The 10,123-nt window shown below is 37.0% G+C and overlaps 1 pseudogene; it reads right to left on the bottom strand.

Annotated features, from left to right (window-relative positions):
• Nucleotides 1–9,257: 9,257 nt before the first annotated feature.
• Nucleotides 9,258–9,377, bottom strand: LOC122890723 (annotated as a pseudogene).
• Between the last annotated feature and the right edge of the window lie 746 nt (nt 9,378–10,123).

The following is a 10,123-nucleotide window of genomic DNA, read 5'->3' as shown; positions in this document are numbered from 1 at the left end:
TTATACATGTTTCAGCTCTGGTATATAAGTATCTGGAATTTGGTTTTACCCAATCAGAACCTTGTAAATACAACTATTTGGTCATTGGCTCATCAGATCTATTTCTGGGCCTGACTTTGACACATTTTTCTGAAATTAATAGGCTGCTTGAAACAAAAATGGATATTTTGTTCTGGTTATGCTGTGATTGTTGACTTAGAGGGTGAGAAAATATTTTATTGTTAGCTTTCATTTATTTAAAATGTCACACTTATTGTTTTTAGTCAACAATTAGGAAAATGTTATTACTTTCATAATAGTAGGTATATTGATGGCAATCTTCCACAAAATGGAATCTTTTTTATTCTTCAAAATTTTAGATAATGCTTTTTCTGAATGAAACATAAAAAAAAGTAAACAGTGAAAAATCATTATGTGAGGATAGCTATGACCATTTTATAGAAATATACTTGATGAAAAATGTTGGCCATAAGCTTATTCTTGTTGCTTATTTTTAAGTAATTACTTGCTTTAACAACCTGCATGAAGTTATGTATAGACTATTTAAAGAGGGTATTTTCATTCTGACAATAAAGTGGTCTAGGTCAGAAACATGTGCCTGCTAAAATTCAGGTATTTCCAAATATATTGCTGTCATAATGCATTCTCCTGGGGGGTGCCTCACTGGCTGAGTTGGTCTAGGATGCAACTTTTGATCTAGGGGTTATGAGTTTCAGCCCCACTCTGGGTCTAGAGATGACTCAAAAATAACATCTTAAAAATATGTATATATGTAGTGCTTTCTCCTGCATTGGACTCACTGGAACGTAATGGAATGTACCATAGATTAAAAATCAAAATAAATAATTTCTGGAACTCAAGACTGTATCAGGAAGCTGTAGAAAGAAAGCAAACTGAGAAGGGGTTCCTCTCCTTCAGGCCAGTGATGATCTTAAAATAAGCCTTGAGACAGGGCAAGATATTAGAATAAAACTGAAGTTATCATTAAACCCAGATTCTGAAGAAGATGAAAAAGTGAACAGATCACTCTGTATGGCAGAAGGGCACACAGAAATCTGTACTGGAGGAGAATATTTAAATTTATTTAAATTTAAATCCTCTGATTTTTTACAGTTTGAGTTAAGGAAGGTTTTGAGCTGTGACTAAAAGATGATCAAATGTGTGAGAAAAAAAGTCCTGATTTCAGAATTAGTGACAGAGTTGTAACCATCTTAAAAATACAAAATAAAGATGAAAAAAAAAGAAAGATGGGACAAAAAAAGCAAACAGGAAGTGAGAACCTAACAAAAATGTCCAGGAAGTTTGGAAAAAAGTAAGTTTCAAAGATGAAAAATAAAAATTCTTGGGAATTAAACTCAGTATATACCAAACACTTGGAAAGACACAACAAAAGAGAGAGACCCTGATGAACCAAATCACAGAGTCCCTGAAATTTCTAAGAATACAGTCCAGAGAATTAGGATGAAAGAAAATATGTTCTAACAAGTGGTGGAGATGAACTAGGGAATGAGGAGGTCTACCATATGTCTAGCTGGGTTTTCACATGGAGAAAGTGTAGCTGAATGGGAGAAATAATACAGGATCACAAAACTAATGGTGTTTTTCCAGAACTAAGGTTTAAAAATCCTCAGATATAGGAAGAATAAAATAAGATAAATAGGACAAGTATATTTAAAAAAAAAAAAACTGGGCGCCTGGGTGGCTCAGTGGGTTAAGCTGCTGCCTTCAACTCAGGTCATGATCCCAGGGTCCTGGGATCGAGTCCCACATTGGGCTCTCTGCTCAGCGGGGAGCCTGCTTCCCTCTCTCTCTCTGCCTGCCTCTCTGTCTACTTGTAATCTCTGTCTGTTAAATAAACAAATAAAATCTTTAAAAAAAAAACTAATAAAACACAACATAATAAAAATGAAGAAAATCCTTGACAGAGATACTAACTGCCAGGCAGAAAATAGAGATGACCTAAAATCCATGATAATCAGACCAACAGTATACTTCTTAGCAGCACGGATGAAACTTAAGTTTAGTAGGGTAATATCTTTAAAGCTTTGAGGTAAATTAACTGTCCACCTGAACTTGTGTGCTGGGCAGTGTTTTCAAAGTAAGAGGATTCCAAGCCAAGTCATGATCTATTAAAAAATTGAAAAGAGCAGTTTATCCACCAATCAAATTTTGGTCAAATAACTTCAAAAGCCGATGAGCCAAGATGTTGTTATACATATTCAACAAACGTTATTTATGAAACACTAATAACCTAAAATTATATTTTGTCTACTTAAGTACTAAATGATAATGTCATAGAGATCAGAAGAAGTATTTATACAGTATACTATCATCCCAATGCTTTTCTGGACAGGTATGAAGTCATAGATTAACTTTACTTTTTCAAATAAATTATATATTGTAAAATTTGGGGAGTAAACAACAATAACTTATAATTTCCAGTTTGGTAGAGAAAAATATCATTAAACTTAAATTGACTAAACGTCCTAGTAAAAACAAAAATGTGGAATACATTTTTAAAAAATGTTTGGCTATTTACTTTTGACAGGAAACACCATGACAATTCAAGGACATGAAAATTAATGATGCACGCTTTCAATGTTACTATTCAGCTGTGTTCAGACGCTCTTAACAGTTTCTAAGGCAAGCCAAATAAGTTCAATATATAACGATTGAGAAGGAAGAAAACAAAATGTCCATATTTACAAATAATAAGATTGTTTGTATAGAAAATACAGCACAGGAATTATAGAAAAAAATTTAGGTAGATAGTTGCATGAAATCAATAAAGAAAAATAATTTAAAAAAAAAATAAACTAGCACAAACAGCAACCATGTTATTCTTGGTGAACTTTACTACTTGCTTGTTAAGTACCAAACCCTATTCTTTTTTTTTTTTTTAAGATTTTATTTATTTATTTGACAGAGATTGCAGGTAGGCAGAGAGGAGGAAGCAGGCTCCCTGCGGAGCAGAGAGCCCGATGTGGGGCTTGATCCCAGGACCCTGGGATCAGGACCTGAGCCAAAGGCAGAGGCTTTAACCCACTGAGCCACCCAGGTGCCCCCCCAAACACTATTCTAAGCATTGTACATGACTGGTATCATTCAAGCCTTACAGCATAGCATTCCTGAGGCAAGTGTCCCATCCCATTGTAGTCCAGCCCACTCTGATATAGAAAATTGGTTTGTGCCTGAATTAGCATTGTAGTTCAAGGAAGAATAAAGGATATAGAGGCAACTGCTGAACAATGTGGAGAAAAAAAAGGAAAGGAAAAGAAACAGGAGTCCTCCCTCACAGCCAAACTCAAAAATATTTAGTGGCGGGGCGCCTGGGTGGCTCAGTGGGTTAAGCCGCTGCCTTCGGCTCAGGTCATGATCTCAGGGTCCTGGGATCGAGTCCCGCATCGGGCTCTCTGCTCGGCAGGGAGCCTGCTTCCTCCTCTCTCTCTGCCTGCCTCTCTGCCTACTTGTAATCTCTCTCTGTCAAATAAATAAATAAAATCTTAAAAAAAAAAAAAGATTTAAAAAAATATTTAGTGGCAAGGCTAACTGAACTCCCACATCGTTCAAGTATTTGCTCAAATGTCATTTTACAGTGTCATTTCTCACCCGTACCAACTTTTTAAAAAATTGGAACCTGTGCCTCTGCCCTGCACCCCTGATTTTCCTGATCTTGCTCTAAATGTTTCCTGTCTCATACCTGTCGTGATCCCACCTACTGTGCGGGGTGCTTACTTTCATGACCGTTGCTCATGGTCTCTCTCCTGTCCTGAAATATTAGTCCGCAAACACAGAAGTCTTTTGTTTTTCTTTCACTGGTACGTCCCGAGGGTCCAGTAGAGTTCCTGAGATGTTATAGATGCTTATTAAATATTTGTTGACTGAATATTTATAGGGTTCTGACCCAGAATAAATCTATATCAGGATTCTTCAGTAGACTTTTGAGAGGTTAGGGAGAATGATACAATAATTTTTTCCCTATTACACGTACACAGATTTGTGTTACTGAAAGAAAAAAAAAAAGAAGTCATTCCTTTAGAAGACTTGGGAAATTATAATTCACTCAGTGTGAATAGAGACTCTACTTACTATAGTAAAGTAATTAATAAGTATTAAACAAAGTTTTTAAAGGGTTGACCTAAATATTATTAATAAACAAATAACATGTTTACTATGTATTTCATTAAGATTATTGGTTATGTTAGATATAATTTTTCAGTTACTGTTACTTTGTCAATGTATGTTTAAGTAGTTTATTTTTAAGAGTTTAAGTATCTGTGTGCTACAGGCTGGAAATCTGGACACCAGACCTGGGGTATATCGGTTTACTAGATGATTATAAGCACGTCTTCTATATAAACTTAAAACAGGCCACAGATGAGTCTGTCTTATTCATTGTTGAGTCCTAAGCCCTGAGAACACTACTTGGAAAAGAGTTGGCGCTCAATGCCCATTTGCTGGATGAATTGGTATGTCAATGGGATAATTATTTATTCTCTATATTCCAGTCTCATTACCAGAAAATGGAAGTAATGCCATCTATTCAGTGTTCAGCTTATTAAATTAAGTGGCAGCCATAAAACAACATGAATATGATTACCAGTAAAAGTTCAGTGACTTGGCTATCCTTCAAACCATACTATTCTGTACATTTTATTTTATGACATTGCTATTTAGGCATTGTAGATGTTGGAAATATTAAGTCTTTAAAAAGACTTTTCTTCCTGCTTCTCTCATCTCCACAGAATAAACTCCTTCTAAAGGAATTACTTTAAAATTTATTTGCATAAAATGTTAACCACGTTATTTCATTAAAAATGGTCATTTAGGTATATCTCTAGGTTTACAAAGGGTATAACACATCATGTAACTTTTAGATATATTTCATTTATCTAATTATTTAATAGTTACCGTTTTAAATATTTTTTTAAAAATATTTTATTTATTTATTTGACACACAGAGAGAGACAGACAGGGAGAGAGGGAACACAAGCAGGAGGAGTGGGAGAGGGAGAAGCAGACTCCCTGCTGAGTGGGGAACCTGATGTGGGGCTCTGTCCCAGGACCTTGGGATCATGACCTGAGCCAAAGGCAGATGCCCAAGGACTGAGCCACCGAGGCACCCTTAATATTTTAAGAAATCTCTACTGTACCCAATGTGCGGTTCAAATCTACAACCTGGAGATCAAGAGTTTCATGCTTCACTGACTGAGCCAGCGAGGTGCCCCCTTAGATATCCCTAACTAAAGTTTTTTGTTGTTCTTTAAATCCTCTCTTAAGCAAAGTCAAGGAATCCAGGGATCTGTGTCCTTGCATTATTACAGTACTGGCTCCTTCTAGAAATTCTCCTCTAGAGGAACAACGTTCTTTCAGTAAATCCCTGCATTTCCCTCCTCTGCACTGAGAGATTTTTAAATCATGGTTTAAAACATAATATGGTTTCCCATTCAATAAATTATCAATCACAGAACCATTTTTACTTATTTTATTTATTTATTTTTAAAGAGTTCACTCATCTATTTGACAGATAGAGATCACAAGGAGACAGAGAGGCAGGCAGAGAAAGAGAGAGGAGAAAGCAGGCTCCCTGCTGAGCAGAGAGCCTGACGTGGGGCTCGATCCCAGGACCCTGGGATCAGGACCTGAGCCGAAGGCAGAGGTTTTAACCCACTGAGCCACCCAGGCGCCACACAGAACTATTTCTAATCCTCAGCATTTCAAGCAAATACATCTCCTATTGCACAGGCTGTTTCTTTTCTCAGTAGAGAAAATATTATATAGACCCTCTTAAAAAAAATCTCTGTAGATATTAACGACAAAATAAAACTCACTACTCTACAAATCCTCATCATTTATCTTTTTAACTTAGCCTTCATGCAAATTATCTTTTACCCAGAAGCCTAATGCGGAGAACAAATTAGGTTAGTGCTAAAGAAATAAAGAAAAAATGCTTTGACTAAGGAAAATGTCAATAAAAATGAACCTCGCTTATAGTGTTCCTCCATATGGAATAACTTAATCAGAAATTGTCAGTGATGAAAGTAAGAACATTTTACCTCTCCTGCTTTCTCCTTCCCTCCCTCGTCTTCTCTCTTTCCCTCTTTGCTCTTTCCCTCTGGCTTTTTGACTCTCATCCACCCTTACCCCTCTGAGCATTTTAATTTCTCTTCTACTTTCAGTTTCAGGCCATGAAGACTGTTGTGAAACAGAGTTTCTTCTCTTCTTTGAATAGTTCTTCCCAATATTGCGATCCTATCTTTTCCTCTTTCTTTCAGAGATAAGTTTTCTTCTCAGTTACACGGGATATTACTATTACCACAACCAGACTAAATTAATTATAACTTTTCAGCAGTTTAACTGTTTACTCCAGCTGGTTGAATGCTAGAATAGAGAGCCCATAAGAAATGAGGAAGACAGCTAGGGACAAAGGGACTTCTTTCTACAATGGGACTGTCTACTGTCTCTCAAATTACTGGAAAATATAATTGCTCTGTAGAGCTAGGTCATGCCTGAAATGTATAAAGCCTCAGGTTTTGTAGTAAGTAAAGCATGTTGAAAAATAATAAGTATTAATCAATAGTTTATTTTAATTGCATGTGGTAGTATGAAGTCGGAACAAAAATATCTTTAAATAAAAACCAGAAGCAATATTAGGGTAACAATTTTGTTGTGTTCCACATGAAGCCAAACAATTCAGGGATTATTATCCTAAAGGGGTAAATATTCTCAGAGGTCTTATGTAACAATGTGAAAATAATATTTTAATGTTCCTTGTGTAGCAAAATAGAAAAAGTTCAAAAGCTTAAGAAGCAAGAGAACTAAATTCTAGACTTAACCAAAAGAGTAGCTTGGGAATATAATTGTTTATATTCTGTAGTATTGAGTCTGGAGGGGGAGGAGTCAAGATGGCGGAGAAGTAGCAAGCTGAGACTACCTCAGCTAGCAGGAGATCAGCTAGAGAGCTTATATTCTGTAGTATTATTTAAAAGTTTTTAGATATTAAATAAATCCATCATTTCTGATTGTTTGGATCTGCACATTTATTAACAAAAATTTAATTAGAATAATACTATTTTTCTAAAAGAATCGAATTCAGGGACGCCTGGGTGGCTCCGTGGTTAAGCCACTGCTTTTGGCTCAGGTCATGATTTGAGGGTCCTGGGATCGAGCCCTGCATCGGGCGCTCTGCTCGGCAGGGAGTCTCCTCCTGCTTCTCTCTCCGTCTGTCTCTCTGCCTACTTGTGACCTCTGTCTGTCAAATAAATAAAATCTTTAAAAAATAAAAATAAAAATAAAAAAATAAAAAAATAGAATACGTAAGTTGAATATTGATTTGTATGTTATACATGTGTGAGTATTCCCTGATACTCAGGACCTTTTTTTTTTCCATAGCAGTATTTCTTCTTTAATAATATCTTTAATGTGGACAATCGTCCTTTATGCTGATATCCAGAAAACTGGTTATAGAAACTAACTCAAGTCAGGTGCCAAGACAGACACTGAGAAGCAAAATAAGAAAAGTTTAAGGAACTAAAAGAAACATCCACACTCAGTTTGAAAATTGATTGCACCTCTGGAGTCTACAGTGAGATAACCTGTGGGAAGAATCATTTAAAACCATGAACTCTCATATTTCATGCAAATAGTACTTCACTTTTTAAAAAAAAATTATGTAGGCATGCATTATTCATTACATGAAAATTGATATTTTGAGGAACTCTTCACCAAACATCAACTAGAGCCATTAAGGCTAGGCTAGGCTAGATCTACCAAAAAGATGATCAAAACACAAGATATCCTGGAGAGATGGATTATGAAACATCATTTGTTTGTTTGCTTCTTTTAGGGCCACTAATCTGGTGAGGTCTCCTGTCCAGTCCTTAAGGATGAACCTTTTTTGAAATCTAGTTGATATTTGGCACAGTACTAAGAATCAGTGCGAAATGAATGAAAATATGTACACTCCTCTCCTAAGTGTTAAGCTAGGGGAGAAAATGGTGGAAATAAGCAGCCGGTTCCAGAAATGAGTGCTGGGTTCTTTAGTCCCTGGTGCTATAGAAACAGATATGTGTGCATGTGTGGTGTTTGTGTGGGGGGCGGGGAAGTCAACAAACTCTTGGTGTGATGACTTCTGTGAAAATGGGAGGAGGGGGGAGAATGGGTCACAGTGACAGAGGCAGCATATGCGCATGTGTAAACATGATGGGCTCGAGATTTGAGAATCACCTGTGGGGTTGTGTAGCCTCAGGGGAAGAGTGAGAAATGAGACCAGAATACCGCTAGGCTAAACAGCTTGTAGTTTATCTTATGAGGGCTGTGGGATATCATGGAATTATTTTCAATACGGGAGTAAGGTATTTTGGAGAAATTATTAAGGGTTGGAAGAGGAGTCAGACCTTCAGATGTTAGCCTGCGGCTCAGAGGCTGAAAGGCAAAAGAGAGAATGTGCAGTTTTGGTTTGTGCCAAGATAAGTTAACTCCTCTACCCTAATGAGAGTGAAGATTTCTAATAGAAAGTTGTGTGTCATGGAAGTGGAGGAAATGTAGATGGCGGAAAGAAATGGTAAAGTACTGTGAAACCAGCTTTAAAAAATAAGGAGCTGTCAAAGCAACAGATGTTCAAAAGGTTGACAAATAGTTGAGGTAACTTTTCATGAATTTGGGATGTGGGGGGGCAGGGGTTGTGGGGTTTTGTGGTTGTTGTTTTAAATATAAGAATTGAAAGTTTAAGTTCTCTTCTTAGGGTCATCATGGTTGATGGTAACAGGCTCAAGGTGGTGGTGCGTAGGGACGGGAGGTGGAATGTTGTGGTAATGGAGGTAACTGGGTCAGGAATTTTTGCAGACATGAATTACCCTCTTGGGCGTCCCCTTACCTAGAATGATGGGCTGTTCCATTCCATTTTCACACACAGTTGAAGATATTTCCTTTGAATATTTATATTCAGTTGCTTTTACATCAAGCATTATTGGGTTCTAATGCACAAAATGTTTCAAAGAATATTCTGTGAAGAAGTTCAGTACATAGGAAAGTTGGCTTTGTGAGTAGAGCCAAAACAGCGCTGACATACTTGCCCTTGGTGGCACATGGATCTCAGGCAGGATTAAAGCTTCATAGTAGTGGGAATCTTTACGCAGTCTTTCTGCAAAGATAGCTCAGTTGACATTGAAAGTGATATCGAGGGAAGTAATATGTGAGTAGAATGCAGTGTCCAAAATGTTCTCCAGAAAAGCAAATGGAAGGCAGTCCCGTCTTCTTACCTGAGGTTACTATGAACCCTCATTCGGTCTCCCATCCAAGTACTAACCAGGCCCGACCCTGCTTAGCTTCCGAGATCAGACGGGATCGGGCGCGTTCAGGGTGGTATGGCCGTAGACACTATGAACCCTCATTTGGAATCAAGCCAATTACTTATTCTCTAAATCAACATTGGAAAAATAGCTCATTCGCTGCAAATAAAAGCATAGAAAGCAAGTAGCTTTTTTTGTATCCAAATATCTGTCATTGCACGAAGAGAAATACTGTAGACGAGGTGAACTGTTGTACGTAGAAGTGTTGGAAGCAGAATGGAAAACCAGATGAGTCCCAAGCCTTGTCCATGATTGAAATGGCAGCAGGGACACCCTGTTAGTCCATTCTGCAGCCTCCACTGATCTCCCCACCACAAGGTCTGTGCCGTCCCCCGTATGATATTGACCAAATGCCACCGTGTGTTCTGTGATTTTCTCAGTGGCGAACGAAAGCTGAGTGGCTGGTGACACGGGTTGTACAAACGAGATCTTTCATTTGTAAATGTTGAAAGAGCTTTATTAAGTTACTTGTTATAAAATAATGATTGCACAGGAAACTTTTAAAAACCTGTCTTTTTTTTTTCCAGAGTTAAAATGATCATATTTAAATTTAGAGAGGTATGAAAGGATGAAGGATTTACTGGATATGTATATTATATGTACAAATGCATATTATATGTACAAATGTAATATGTATATAATTAAATAACGGTTTATATATACCAACACTTATATATACCCTTATACGTGTAAATATTTATAAAATTATGTAAGTATCAGTGTTTTACTAGTCCAGGAATCAAATTAAGCCAGAAGTCTATAAACTCTAAGAT

This window comes from Neovison vison, chromosome 11, assembly GCF_020171115.1.
Source record: "Neovison vison isolate M4711 chromosome 11, ASM_NN_V1, whole genome shotgun sequence".
Lineage (NCBI taxonomy): Eukaryota > Metazoa > Chordata > Mammalia > Carnivora > Mustelidae > Neogale > Neogale vison.
This window is presented reverse-complemented; position numbering and strand designations above follow the sequence as displayed.